This window comes from Glycine max, chromosome 6 (assembly GCF_000004515.6).
Source record: "Glycine max cultivar Williams 82 chromosome 6, Glycine_max_v4.0, whole genome shotgun sequence".
Classification (NCBI taxonomy): domain Eukaryota; kingdom Viridiplantae; phylum Streptophyta; class Magnoliopsida; order Fabales; family Fabaceae; genus Glycine; species Glycine max.
The window spans coordinates 5,530,495-5,544,784 of record NC_038242.2 but is presented as its reverse complement, the minus strand read 5'-3'; the positions used below and the strand labels follow the sequence as shown (position 1 = coordinate 5,544,784).

General features: G+C 26.4%; 1 pseudogene across 1 annotated transcript; it reads right to left on the bottom strand.

Moving 5' to 3' along the window:
- Positions 1–9,079: 9,079 nt before the first annotated feature.
- LOC100806164 (probable 2-oxoglutarate-dependent dioxygenase AOP1.2) lies at positions 9,080–11,670 on the bottom strand (annotated as a pseudogene). The gene is made up of 3 exons (XR_414605.4): positions 11,214–11,670; positions 9,596–9,916; positions 9,080–9,495 (listed from the first exon to the last, which is right to left on the bottom strand). The product of XR_414605.4 is annotated as a probable 2-oxoglutarate-dependent dioxygenase AOP1.2 (transcript).
- Positions 11,671–14,290: the final 2,620 nt, after the last annotated feature.

Genomic DNA, 14,290 nt, shown 5'->3' with positions numbered 1-14,290 from the left:
AATTTCTAAGCACTAATTATTGAATAAATCTCACTATATATCTCAATTTCATTAAATATATTTAGAATTATTGATTATATCCTGTACATGTGAATATTCTCGTGTGAACACACGTGAACAGGTGGAATCATTTCTTGTGAAAGATATTTATAATCTAAACCATGCAAATATAAAATTAACATTTTTTAAATATTGAAGTAAGAATTCTGAATTAAAATTATATATATAAAGAGAGATATTAACTTCACAGGCAGAAAATTAGTGTAAAATTCTCCTTGTTCAAGAATAACGGATTCATTTAAAATACTATTTTTATTAATTAGTCATTAAATATCTATTGATTGCCCGTGTTCATAATAAATATCATATAATTAATAACCATTAAATGTTTTATAATTCATCAAAGTAACAATTCATTAATAAAATATTAGTAAAAAAAATAAAAAAGTGAAAATAAATTAAATGAAGTGAACAATAAAATAAAAAATATTTTAATAAGAATTGAACTCAAGATCCTTTGTTGACAAAAAAATCGCAAACACACTTACTCTATTTAGTTAATTATTAATATTATTCTTTATGTATTATTAGTCAAAAATTATTTTTTCTTCTTCAAATTATCAAAATTTATAAATTAAAAAATATTTAATATAGAAATACTTTTAATTTTATTTTATATCATTTTATATGTTTTTATTTGAATAGTTTACATATTTTAATTTTTATTTAACCAATTTATAATTAAATTTCATAAATTAATATGTAAATTATTTATATATTTTTTAAAATTGATTTTAATATACAGATTATTTTTACCCTAATTATATATGTAAAATTAAAAATATTTATATTAAATATTTTTTAATTTAAAAATTTTAATAATTTGAAAAAAAAAATAATAACTCTTGACTAATGATACATAGAAAATAATATTAATATATTTAACTAAACAGCACGAGTGTTTTATTGCTTTGTCTATGAATAATTTTATTTAAACAATTAGAGTAAAATAATATATATAATTTACATATTGATTTATGAAATTTAATTATAATTTGGTAAAACAAAAACAAAAACAAAAATATGTAAACTATTCAAAATAAAATAATATAAAATGATATAAAAAAAAATTAAAAATATTTATATATTAAAATATTTTTAAATTTATAAATTTTGATAATTTGAAAAAAAATAATAACTCTTAACTAATACTACATAAAAAATAATGTTAATATAATTAACTAAACAAAAAGTAAGAGTTATAGTCATTTATTGGTTTGTATATAAATAAAGTGTTATAGGAAATTAAATGTTTTGATTTAGAAATATGAGAACTAAAATGATGGATTTAAATTTATAGGGGAAACAAAATTGTAATTTAACATAATTTTTAAAAGAGTAAAATTCAATGTAGCATCCTTACCGAAAATGTTAAATTGAAGAATTAAGAATCAATTTTTGTTTCAGATTTTTTTCCTCAAAAGTGTTTAGAATAAAATTTAAAAGAGACAAGGTGAAAAGGTGAATTGTTATATTAGCAATTTTGGAGGAAACAAGAATAAAAAGGAAAGACTCGGACGATCGATTTTATAAATTAGTAACTTAATTGATTTGGAATATATTTAATGAATAATAAAAAAAACATGTTGAAATTAAATGTGCATATACAATTTCAACTTTTAATAATAATAAAAAAAATAAAAAACTGAAATCGTATGTACATATACGATTTCAGTGTAACAATTTTTCGAAAACAAAATGGTGCTTTAAAATACATTTCTTCATAGTAAAATCGTACTTCAAAGTATGATTTACCTATTTTTATTATTTTTTTAAAATATACCCATTATGGGAATTTTTTTAAAAAAATTACTCCATTATAATGCAAGAGCCTATTTTTTACTATTTCGGATAAAATTTAAATTCATAAAAAAATGGTTTATGTTTTAATTATTTTTAAGGATGTGGGTCATTATATTTGACATTTATTAGCGGGGGCTCCAAGTCAACGTTTCTTCCCATAATATACGGCTTTAGTTTAAGTTCCTTCTCTCTTCATTAATATGTTTATTTATTTACTTTTATCTTCATTTCTTTTCATTCTTAGCTAGCTAGAATATACAGTGTTGTATGACCGACCAAGAAGTGGAGAGTGAGAGAGAGGGAAATGGCAATGGAAAGTGAGAGTGATGAGATTATATGATGATCCCATGAATGAAGAAGGGGGTGAGGAGTGGAAAGAAATGAGCAAGAAAGTGAGAGAAGTATGGATGTGAGAGTTAGGGTTGGTTTCCTCTTGACGTGTGACGAGATCATCGATCGATCGATCCCCAACGTGAAGAGATGTTTAATTGTATGGAAGCATTGTTTGATCTGCCTAAAGAAATAAAGCAGCATCACAACAGTCCACAGTCCTTATAGGAGCTACAATGGCAAGAACTCCGCTTTTTCTTTCAGTGGAATCTTTGGGATCGATCATGTGTTCCTCTCTCAGCTTCGGCTGAGGCCTTCACAACCTCATGTGGCCTCAAGGAAACCCTCTCCTTTCAGGTACTTTTTTTTTTAATTTCTAAGTACTACTAATTACTATTAATTAGAACTCACTATATATATTTCAAATTTATTAATATGTTTTGAATTATTTATTATATGCTGTGAAGTTTTTTTTTATTATTATTTAAACAGAATTGTTCTTGTAAAAGAAAGACAAGAAATCACTAGGACACCTAGCCTAATGATGGGAAATTTTGACAGGTATGAAGTCATTAGTTGTCATGTCAATACTATTATCTTTTATGGACTCCTTTCTAATTATAAGATTATTTTAATTAATTTATATCTTTTAAGAAAATAATTATTATATTAAATTTATTAATTATTTTTACTATTATTTTATTCTTTTTTTATCTACTTACTTATTTATTATTAATACTTGGAAAGAATAATTAAGTAAAAATATATAGGAAAAAAAAATTAATACATCTAGAAATTAAAAAATAATCTTATAAAAAGAGATAAAAAAATTTTAAAAAATAATATGGGATGGAGAAATTACTATCAATACTACGGGTAAAAAAAACAAAAATAAAGACACACATTTATTAATTCTTATAAAAATTAAATATTTATTAATTTTTTGTGTTCATTATTATGGTATAATTAATAACCAATAAATATTTTATAATTCGTCAAAAGTGATAATACATATTTTCTCCATTCCTTTTTTATCAAGGTTATTATGTAGAAATGAAGAAATACAATAAATTTTCTCGACTTTAATAAAATAGTTGTAATTTTTTTATTTTTATCCATTTATTTTTCAACTTTACAACAAATGTATAAATAAATTAATTAAAGATTATGAGACTATTGATGGTATAATTGATAAAATAATAATTAATGTGATCTTGAACTGCAACACATAAATAAGAATAAAAAATTATATAAAAATCCGATAATTAAAAAGAAGAGGAGGTATTATTTATGAAAGTAAAACCACACTATTATCAACAACAAAAAAAGTAAAACCCCACGAACTCATGAAATGTAAATGGACAGTGTGGTGATTTTTAAAACAAAATTGATTAAAAGACTTAAAACAAATATCAAGAGATTTAAAATAAATACGGGATATTTTACAAAAATCAACTATTGTGAGGTTATAAGACAATTTTGGAAGCGTAACAATTTTTTTCTTTCGAAGATATGTTAGACAAAAGTTCGACAAATTATATTTGTACATCTGCAATAAAATCTTACAATAAAGAAAGAGAAAGAGAGAAAAGTGAAAAGAGAGAGAAAATTTTAAATGTAACAATAATATGATAAAAAGAGAGAAACATATAAAATAATGTTATATAAATTGTTATACATATATCATATCTCATAAAGTTTTCACTAAACAACATGAAAAACAGTGGATTGTTACATTAACAATTTTATAAGACAACAAAAATATAAGAGGAAACATCCAATCTTGATTTCAGTACTTCTCTTAATTAATTTGAACGATGAAATCTATGAATTCCAATAATTATTGTAGAAAAAAATTAATTACTATTAATTATGTATGTGTATTTTTCATTTGAATTTTCTTTTTGGATGGGGTGTCCACAAAGACATAGTGGTATCACTTTTTACCTTCCATTTGATTCGATTTCATGTAAAAAAAATCATTCTATAATGATAGAATTTACATTGATTCTAATCAAAATCAATATAAAAATCCTGTTCTAACTGATGTAAAACATCGTCCTCCACTAATGGAGAAACCAAAGACCACAAGCTTAAAGATGTTAAAACTAAGTTTCTTCATGTTAGAAATGATAATGGAGGGTTATGACCTTCCCTAACATTACATTTGGGATGTTGACAAGTAGGAGGATAAATTACACACATTCATATCCTTTGAGTAGGAAAAACCTCAAACCCTAGAGGAATCCTATACTAAAACATTGATACCCATCGTGAAATCCTATAGTAAAACTCTTCGAAGGGCCAATACTACACTAATAACCTACAATCTCATAGTAAAACATTGCCTTTCTTCCCTAAGTTTAAGTAGGTCACTTGCCTTCAATCTCGATCGCAAACAAACTAAATAAGGCAGAATCGCATTAATACTTCTGACACTTTCTCCCAATGAAGTTGAAGAAACAAACTAAATAAGGCAATCTAGAGCCGCGTGTCAACCGAATTCGAGGGATAACATGCCAAGCCAATTTGGACTTACAAACTTGAGATAATGGTGAAATTCCTCAAACATAAGTTCAAGGCTTTTTGTAAAACCACAACTAATTTGGAAAAATTGTTTTTTTTTTTTTTGCTAAAACATCATACAAAAAATCTGTTATGCTTCCAGAATGAAATTGATTCATAATTATTCAATTTACCGAATTTCCGGTCTGTATGCTATATTGAATTTTAGCTCTTCAAAAATTATTCCAACATGTTTTTAACGTGTCGTTATTACTTTGGTTATTAATTATATCATATGTCTTATTATGAACACAGTGACAATCAATAAATATTTATAGCTATAAGGGAAATTAATTTTGCCCTAATTTTTCTGTTTGTAGAGTTAATTTCACATGCAATTAATATGGCTATATATATATATATATATATATATATATATATATATATATATATATATGTATATGTTTAATTTTAATTCATAATTTGTACTTCAATATGTTTAATGAATGTTTTATATATATTTTTGAGATAATCAAGTCCCTAATAAATATGCTATCTTCAGGTATGATGAGTTTGGTGGCTGATATATATATATATATATATATATAGTAATTGAAATCCAGTATTTCAAGTCACAATCAACAACAATTATCATGGCCTATTAAATAGTAACAACTACAACAAAAGCTAGTGTGCAGTGCGTGGCCTAATATATATACAAAGTATAGTAATAGAAAGAATTAATAAAGTACCAGAAAGGGGTGTTTCCTTGGGGCCACATGAGGTTAGTGAAGGCCTCAGCTGAAGCTGTGAGAGGAACATCCATCCCAAAGCTTTGACAGAGGGGAATGATAGAGTTCTTGCCATTGTAGCCCCTATAAGGCTTTGAACATATGTGTTGCTGCTTTGTTTCTTCAGGCAAATTAAACAACTCTTTCATACCATCAAACATGTCTCCACGTACATCCTTAGGGATGATCTCGTCACATATCAAGAGGAAATAACCATGACTCTCACATGCTTCTCTCACTCTCTTGCTCATCTCTTTTCATTCCTCACTCCCTTCTTTTAATGCCACCCCACCCTTGCAAAAATCAAAGCATGTGATCATCATTATCTCACTCTCACTTTCCATTTAATTCCCTCTCTCACTCCAGCTGTGGATATTGTTCTTACAGAAAGTGGCGCTATATAGAGAGAGTTGGTCATACAACAGTATAGCTAAGGAAGACAAAAGTAAAATATATTAGTAGAAATTAAAGCCATATATTTTGGAATGTAACGTTGGGTTGGGATGGAGCCCCACATATAAATGTCAAAACTAGCTATGTTTAAGCATTTATTTGATTAGTGGACAACATTTGTAACCTCCTTGTAAAAGAAAAGTAGAATCTTGTTTTTTAAGATATTTTAATTTATGTCATGTTTGCGCAAGTCCCATTTTTGTTTCTGTATATCGACTGCTAAAAAATTGAAAAATGAATCTTAATTCCACAAAAGTTATGTATATTATAGTATGAAAAGTGATATGCCTGATTATAATAGCATGGTTAATTTCGTAACCAACCTAAAAGATCAAAATATGTAAGAATATTTGAGATTCTCTCAGCAGGAAGTCATCTTAATTATGGTAGTAAAAACAAAATAGGAAAGTGATATAAGTTAAAAGAAAATGGTGAAAATAATGTATAACAAATACTATTCTATATAGAAGTTGAAGTCAAAATTAGTTCCATCGTCCTTCTAACTTGTCTTTGATAGCCATTGACTCAAACTATGCTAAGTCTACCCATTAAAAGGCTTAAGCAAAACAATTGATAAAAAAATGATATTAGAGAGATTAAAATTAATTATTTCTGAAATATTTTGACTCTTAAGAATGTGACATGCATATATATGTAGATTACATTTATTATTCATTTTCAATGTAGAGAAAGATCACGTAAATTCGAAGGCCAAATCTGAAAAATTCTTTCCATACATCATATTTTTACTTCTTCTCTCCTGTTTCTTTTTAGATTGAAGCAAGGCATTATTTGTCCTTGTTTAGTTGTCAAAACTCCAAACTTGAACGTTTAGAATGATCGAAAATGAAAATTCAGGTTCCGTGTATATCAAAGGAGGAATATTATTTGTTCATATCTGTAAATTGGTGTCACATTTGGAAATGCGTAGAATCGTTTAACTAATTTGTTTTTGTTATATACTGTATCTCTTTCTCTGTCTCTTTTCCATTTGAATGAAGTGAATGGTTAATCTCTTCGCCTAAGACAATTACTAAGTTGGAAAAGATTGAGATTGAGAAGGAAAAAACAGACATTGATGCAATGGCTGTCTGGTTGCAAAAACGACAATAGGTTGAACACGGATCACACAATTTCAGCATTTTGTTTGTTATGTTTTTTCCTTGTCCTCCAGGGAGGTCACAACCAAGGCATGCATTTCCTGTAATATGTTCCAAAATAACACAACCATATGCTCTTTGTAGCGAGAATATGTCTGTTTCTCTTTCACTTTCACTGGTGGCTTTTGCTATTTGAAAATTAAAGAATCTTCTTAATCTTAATTAGTGTCTTTAGAATATTAATTAAGAAATTAAAAGAAAAAAACATTTACTGTGAAAATTAAAAATCATAAAAGAATGTAAAAAAATTATAAACAATATACAATTTTAAGTATCTCAACAAAAATATTTCTCTCTTTAGTTCTTTAATTAATGTCTCAATTACATAATTATTAGCATTTGCCTTTAATAAATATGATAAAATGCACAAGAAATTCTATTAAAATTGAAAACTCTTAATATGGGGACCGGAGAGGTTTACACATCACATCCTTTAGCTGTCATCACTTCCAGTTCCTGTATATAATTTAGTAGTTTGGTATTTACAAATTAAGTTGTAGTATCTGTTGGGTGAGCAGGTTGATCAAGCTAGCTCTTACCCTATTGGGATAGCAGAAATAAAATAAATACTAAAAGACAAGGGTTATATTCCATATTATTAAGGAGATTTAATAACTTCGACTAGTTTAGCATATATATTCGGTGATACAAATTAGTTGTGTGCTAACATTGTGTACCAGTCGTTTAAAGAAGCAATAGCATATTTATCATCAAATTAATGTTGAAATTTGGCCACTAAGTAAATCGTGGGTCATGGTGGGTTGAAAATGTTGGTATTGGTAAGTTGTTGATGACTTGTACGTATTTGAAACCGACAGCCCCTTATATAGTAGTTCAAGTTTTTTGGGACACGTTTTTAAATGCTAATTACCCTCCAATTCCTTATTAGCCACAAATTAAGATGTGAAATTTGGGTGTCTAGACTATAGATTATACAGCTAGGTCTCTTGCCACGAGTGGAAACTTCAAAGGCCTTGAATTAAATACCCGGCCTTCATTAGGATAAAAAACCATCCAGTTATCAATAAGGTGAAAAATACACTATTCAAGTAAATTAATTTGATGTTTGGTTCAACACACTTCTATTTTCTATTGTAGTACACAAACAAACATACATTTTTTTTATTAAAGAGCAAATCTTTGTCGTTCATATTATTTGCACTTTAATAATGATCGTCAAATTAATTAATTCAGGACAAACCTGTTAAACCTTTTTATTTTAACGACCAAGTATTTTCTATTTTATCACAACTTCATTTATTCTCATCTTTTTTTTTTCCTTTTTCAGGTTCCACACGTTAGTTAGAAATAATATATAATATATACTATAAAAGATCTGTATGTTATTCAATTTGGTTAAATACACTTATCTGTCACGAAATTATAATAAAAGATAGTATGTTTAAGCAATTGCTCTGATATTGTGCATTCTATGAATTTGTTAATAGGAAAAGAAATTTAAAGGATATATGAATGAGATGAAACATAAATCATAGGGTGACATATGAAAAATCATCTTTTCATCTCATTTTAGGACTTAAACTCTGGAAATGTTAAGCAAACTCCATTAAATAAGTTATCTCGAAAGAGGTCATCCGATAATTTAAAAATTGCTTTTTAGCATTTATTTGAGTACAAAAAGTGTAAAGATTATAAAAGAACCAAATGTTCCAAGTACTATGCCTGAATCTTTTTTAAAATTGATTTGAAATAATGTCAAAGTATGTTCGATTTTATTATTATACTTATACATTCATTTTTTTACTTTTTATTTTGTAATGCTCTATTTAAGGATTGATGCTATATCAACAACTATTATTCAAGATTATTAGCTTTTTCTATCATTATACGTATTGCATGAATATTAGAATGGTATTGAAGATGTACTTTCAACTTAATTAATAATATTAATTTTTTTTATCTTAACAGTAAAGATGGAAACTAAATAAAAGAATAATAATGTGCAAATAACTAGAGTGACAAAAATAAATATGTATAACACATACGGAGAGTTTTATTAATGTAAAGTCGATCTAAATATTATTCTGCATTACACAATTAAAAGGAGTTCTATATATAGCAATCTCTTGTATATTTTGCCTTGCTCCTGTATTTATTCATAAACAACTAGTATAATGCATAAAGGGCTTTCAAAGACCTGCAAACACTTCAAGAGCATTTTCTTTGAGATTTGAAACAAAGTAAGAGATGTACTCTCCATATTTGAATGGATGATAACGAAGGGGATGAATTTTCTCATCCACCAACTCAATGGGTACCTCAATGTCCATCTCTTCCTTTGGCATTGTAAAAAGCCCAAATGAATATCTTTCTTTGTCTCCACTCATCATCACTCTGTGTGTAGCTGCATGAAGCCTCCCATTGCTCCACGCCTATTAATTTATGCAACATAATTAGAATTATTTAATAAATATTTTAAAAGAATTAATTCCAATTCATTATAACTAGGTCTAGTAATTATTTTACATATACCTTTAGTATATCACCAACAATGACCACAAAGCCATCTCCAATTCAATCCAATTGTCTGTTTTGGACAGTACTTGGAGTCCTTGGACTTCGTTTTGGCATATAATGGTTAACGCATTTTTGTCCGTGTGAGACACCAGGCCAGTATTGGAGTCATTATTATTTTCAGGAATTTTGTATTTGATCAATCGTGAATTGCTAGAGCTTTTCATCTTTTCAACATCTGAGATGTAATGTTGTTGAATGCCATAATCTTCCACAATCATTTTCAGGATGAGAGAACTTAATTTTAACATCTTTGAGCTCATGATCTTTAGTGTCTCGCTGCATGCCATTTACACAGAAAATGATTCAAAAGAGAATCAAAGAAAAATACATGTACTTAGTTGATTAATAGTAGTTATTTTTCTCTACCAAATTTTTTGAAATTCATTCAAATTCAAGGTGTTGATTTTAAATGGACTGAATAAAAGAGATTCAAGATAAATCATAATTCATAGATTTCGTGATTCATATCAATTAAGAGAAGTACTAAAAGTCTAAAACCAAAACATACATGTTTCCTCTAAAAATTGCTTATATAGCAGTTCACCACTTTTGAAACTTAATTTTAACAGCTTCAGAAACAAAGAAAAGAAAAAAACTGTTACGCTACGTTCGACATGAACCTGATTCTTATAATTCTTCAATTTACTGAAACTCCAGCGAGGATGCCACATTGAATTTTAAACCTTTAAAAATTAATATATTTTCAAATGTGTCGTTGCTTTCATGATCATTAGAAAATATTTATTGGTTAAATATATCATATACTTTAGTATGAACACCGACAAGCAATAAATATTTAATAACTCATGAATAATTTTTTTTAATGAATCTGATATTTTTTTTTTTGAGGTATGAATCTGTTATTCTTGAACCAGGGGAAAGTTACTCTTTTTTTTTTTCTGTTTGTAGAGTTAATTTCTAGCAGATGATTGTATACATGTTCAATTTTAATTTAGAATTTGATTTCATTATATTTATTAAATTAATTTTATATTTTAGAGTAGATCATAAATATCTTTTTACAAGATATAATGTAAGTTTAAGTCGAGAATATTCACAGTATATATATACAATCAATAACTCTAAATATATTTTATGAATTTGATATATATATATATATATATATATATATATATATATATATAATATAATATAATATAGTGAGATCCAATAAATAATTAGTTCTGCTTTTTTTGACAGGTCAATATAAATATGATACCAACTCTAAATATATTTAATCTTGATACCAACTAAAAGTAAACAAAACAAAAACTATAAAAATTAATTAATTCTTAAATTGAATGGAGATAGTTAAAAGCCCCTAATAAATATGATATCCACGGGTATATATGATGAGTCTGGTGGCTGCTATATATATTGTAATTGAAATTAATCCAGGATTTCAAGTCACAATCAACGATAATTCCATGGCCAATGTATTAAATAGCATGTCCATATTATTTAGGTTTAGGGAGTAACAGCACAAGCTAGTTTACGAAGCTAAGACTAATTAATATACAAATTAAAGTATATTAAGTAGTAATTAATAGAAAGAAAGAAAGAATTTAAGTACCAGAAAGGTGGGTTTCCTTGAGGCCACATGAGGTTGGTGAAGGCCTCAGCCGAAGCAGAGAGAGGAACATCATCGATCCCAAAGGTTTCACTGAGGGGAATGACAGGGCTCTTGCCACTGTAGCTGCTATAAGGCTTTGGACTTATGTGCTTCATCTTTCTTTCTTCAGGCAAATCAAACAATGCTTCCATATTACTAAAAAACTCTTCACGTACACCCTTAGGAATCATCTCATCACAAACCAAGAGGAAGCAACCGTGACTCTCACATGCTTCTCTCACTTTCTTGCTCATTTCTTTCCACTCCTCACTCCCTTCTTCTAATGCCTTGCCAAAATCAAAACATGGAATCATCATAATCTCTCTCTCACTTTCCATGTTCCTTTCTCTCTCTATAGCTGTGGATTATATTCATACACAAAGTTCCGCTATATATAGAGTTTCGGTCATACAACAGTCTAGCAGGAAAAGAAAGCAAGACAAATAAGTAAATAAATATATTGATTAAGACAATAGGAAATGAAAGTCATATATTACGTGGAACTCGAAAGAGATTATGAAAAGATGGTTAAAATATAAGTATGAGTTCACGTCTAACATTAGTCATAAATAAAAAAGTATTTAAGCATCTCTATATAAATAAAAAATTCATAAATTCAAACTTTAAAGTTAAGTTAAAATATGATATTAAATTTATTTATAGTTCATTAATGAAAAATCTTTTCAATTATACTCCTTCAATTTTCCAATAGAAAGTAATATTGAGATATATGAAGCACCTATAAATGTGAAAACAAGTTGTTTGTAGCTTCACTTATCAAAGAAAACTTGATTTGAGGAAATCTTGTTTCATGTTTACGTAAGTGAATTGATCATTTTTGTTTATGGACATCGACCGCAAAAAGAAAAAATGAATCTTAGACATTAAAGAATATTATAGAATGAAAAGTGACATAAGAAGATGGTGAAAGTAATGTATAACAAACACTATTCTATATAGAAAGGTGCTTGTTTTAGGAGACTGCATTAAAGATGAGAGAGGGCGTTGCACATCTGTAATTTCTCCTTTTTTCAGTTAGAAATGGGTTATGTGTGTATACATTGTCAATGTACAGCTGATACCAGATATATGAACAAGCTGAAGTCAAAATTAGTTGCATCGTTCTTCTAACTTGTCTTGGATTTTATATGCATTTGATATCCGGCAATTAATTGAATTTATTTAGACAAAAACTAAATGAATCTTACGCGTTTACAGTCTTCGATTATATGCATTTGATATCTGCCCAAATTAAATGATTACTGGTGGAACAAATTAAAATAAAAAACTATTTTTTAGAATAACTTGACATGAATCATTTAGAGAGTTTTACTATATTTCAACAGTAGTGAAAAATAATGTATTGTGTATATATTACTAGAACTGTTGAGCACATTGAATTAATTGACACTAAGAATTATCGCAACTTAACTTAGAGTTTCAAATTCGAGTTATAAATATGTATCTGTATTGAGAAATTTTTTGTCATCAATAATAATTTTACTTAATTTCCACAAGATTGTCTCCAATATAAAATATATGTTATTCATAAAAAAAGGATTAATGAAAAAAAAAATCTACTTTTCTTTTTTCCTATCAAATATCATTTAAGGTTTTTATAACCAAGAAATACAATAAACTTATCGTTTCTCGTAAAACAGATATTAAATCTCTTGAAGTATCCTTTAGCAATTAATCAGAGGTTAAGTGAAACCCCCTAGTAAGTTAGCGGTAAAGGATTTTGGTAGTTTGCAAAGTCTTAGGTTTTGTCATTGAAAAAAAAATAGTGGTTAGATAAACTTTCTAATAACTAATTCACTTTCATGATAATGTGAAAAATAATTAAAATTAGGTGGAGTATAATTGACAAAAATTAATGTTATTTTAAAATTTAAAAACAATAAATAAAGAAAATAGAAATTTAAAAAATTCAACCCTTGAAAATGAATGGAGAGAGTAGATGGTAATGGTATTACTGTGGGTCCACTGATCTTGCATTCAATGCGTTTTATTTTTGGATAATGATTCCCAGCACTTGAAAAATAACGGCATGTGATGCCGCCACAGTCTAATGGTTTATTAAGACAATTTTATATTACTCCCACCATACTCAAATTTAAATTAAAGTATCTAACTTTACACTAATTAAAAATGTTAGATAAATTTATTTAATTTTTTATTTCATATAAAAATTATTATATTTCCTAAAGTACTCTTAACTATTAAAATACTTTATTTATATTTTTAATAATTAAAATAGACAAGAGTATAAAACTAAAATCTTAGTTCTAATAAATATATATATATATATATATATATATATATATATATATATATATATATTAAAGAGAAATCATTTTACTCCAAAAATAAAATTATTTTTCATCATCGTCATCTATTTTCTTGAAATCATGATAAAAAAATTGAGATATATCAAATATTATATTTTAGAGAAAAAAAATTATTTATAATATAACTTTTTTTACATAATTATCTAATCATGATTTATTATGTATTGTGAATTTTTTTATTTTTAAACTAATTATTTTAAAACAATTCAAACAATGACTTAGACATGAAAGACGCGGGTTAGATATTAAATTTGATATTTTATTGAAATAATTTATTAACTAACTGATTTTGGTATATAACTTTTTTTAAAACACACAATTATGTACAATACGCAGTTGTAAAAAAAATGTACAATATGCTCATAGAAGAATAAAATTTGTCATTGACTTATATATTTTATTTATTTAAAATTTGAAATTTTTTTTAAACTTAAAAAATAATTTTAAAATAATTATTTTTAAAAAAAAATATTTAATAGATATTATTTATTTTTTAAAATAAACAGAAAATTATTTTTATCAAGCAAAATCAGTTTAGACCGTTACACTAAAAACAAAAACTATTTATTTAATTAAAATAAGTACTTATTTGATCAAATAAACTTAAACAAATTAACTCATTATTTATATTATTGTTATTAAGAATTAACTCATAATGATGATTATTCTTTATTTATATATTATATC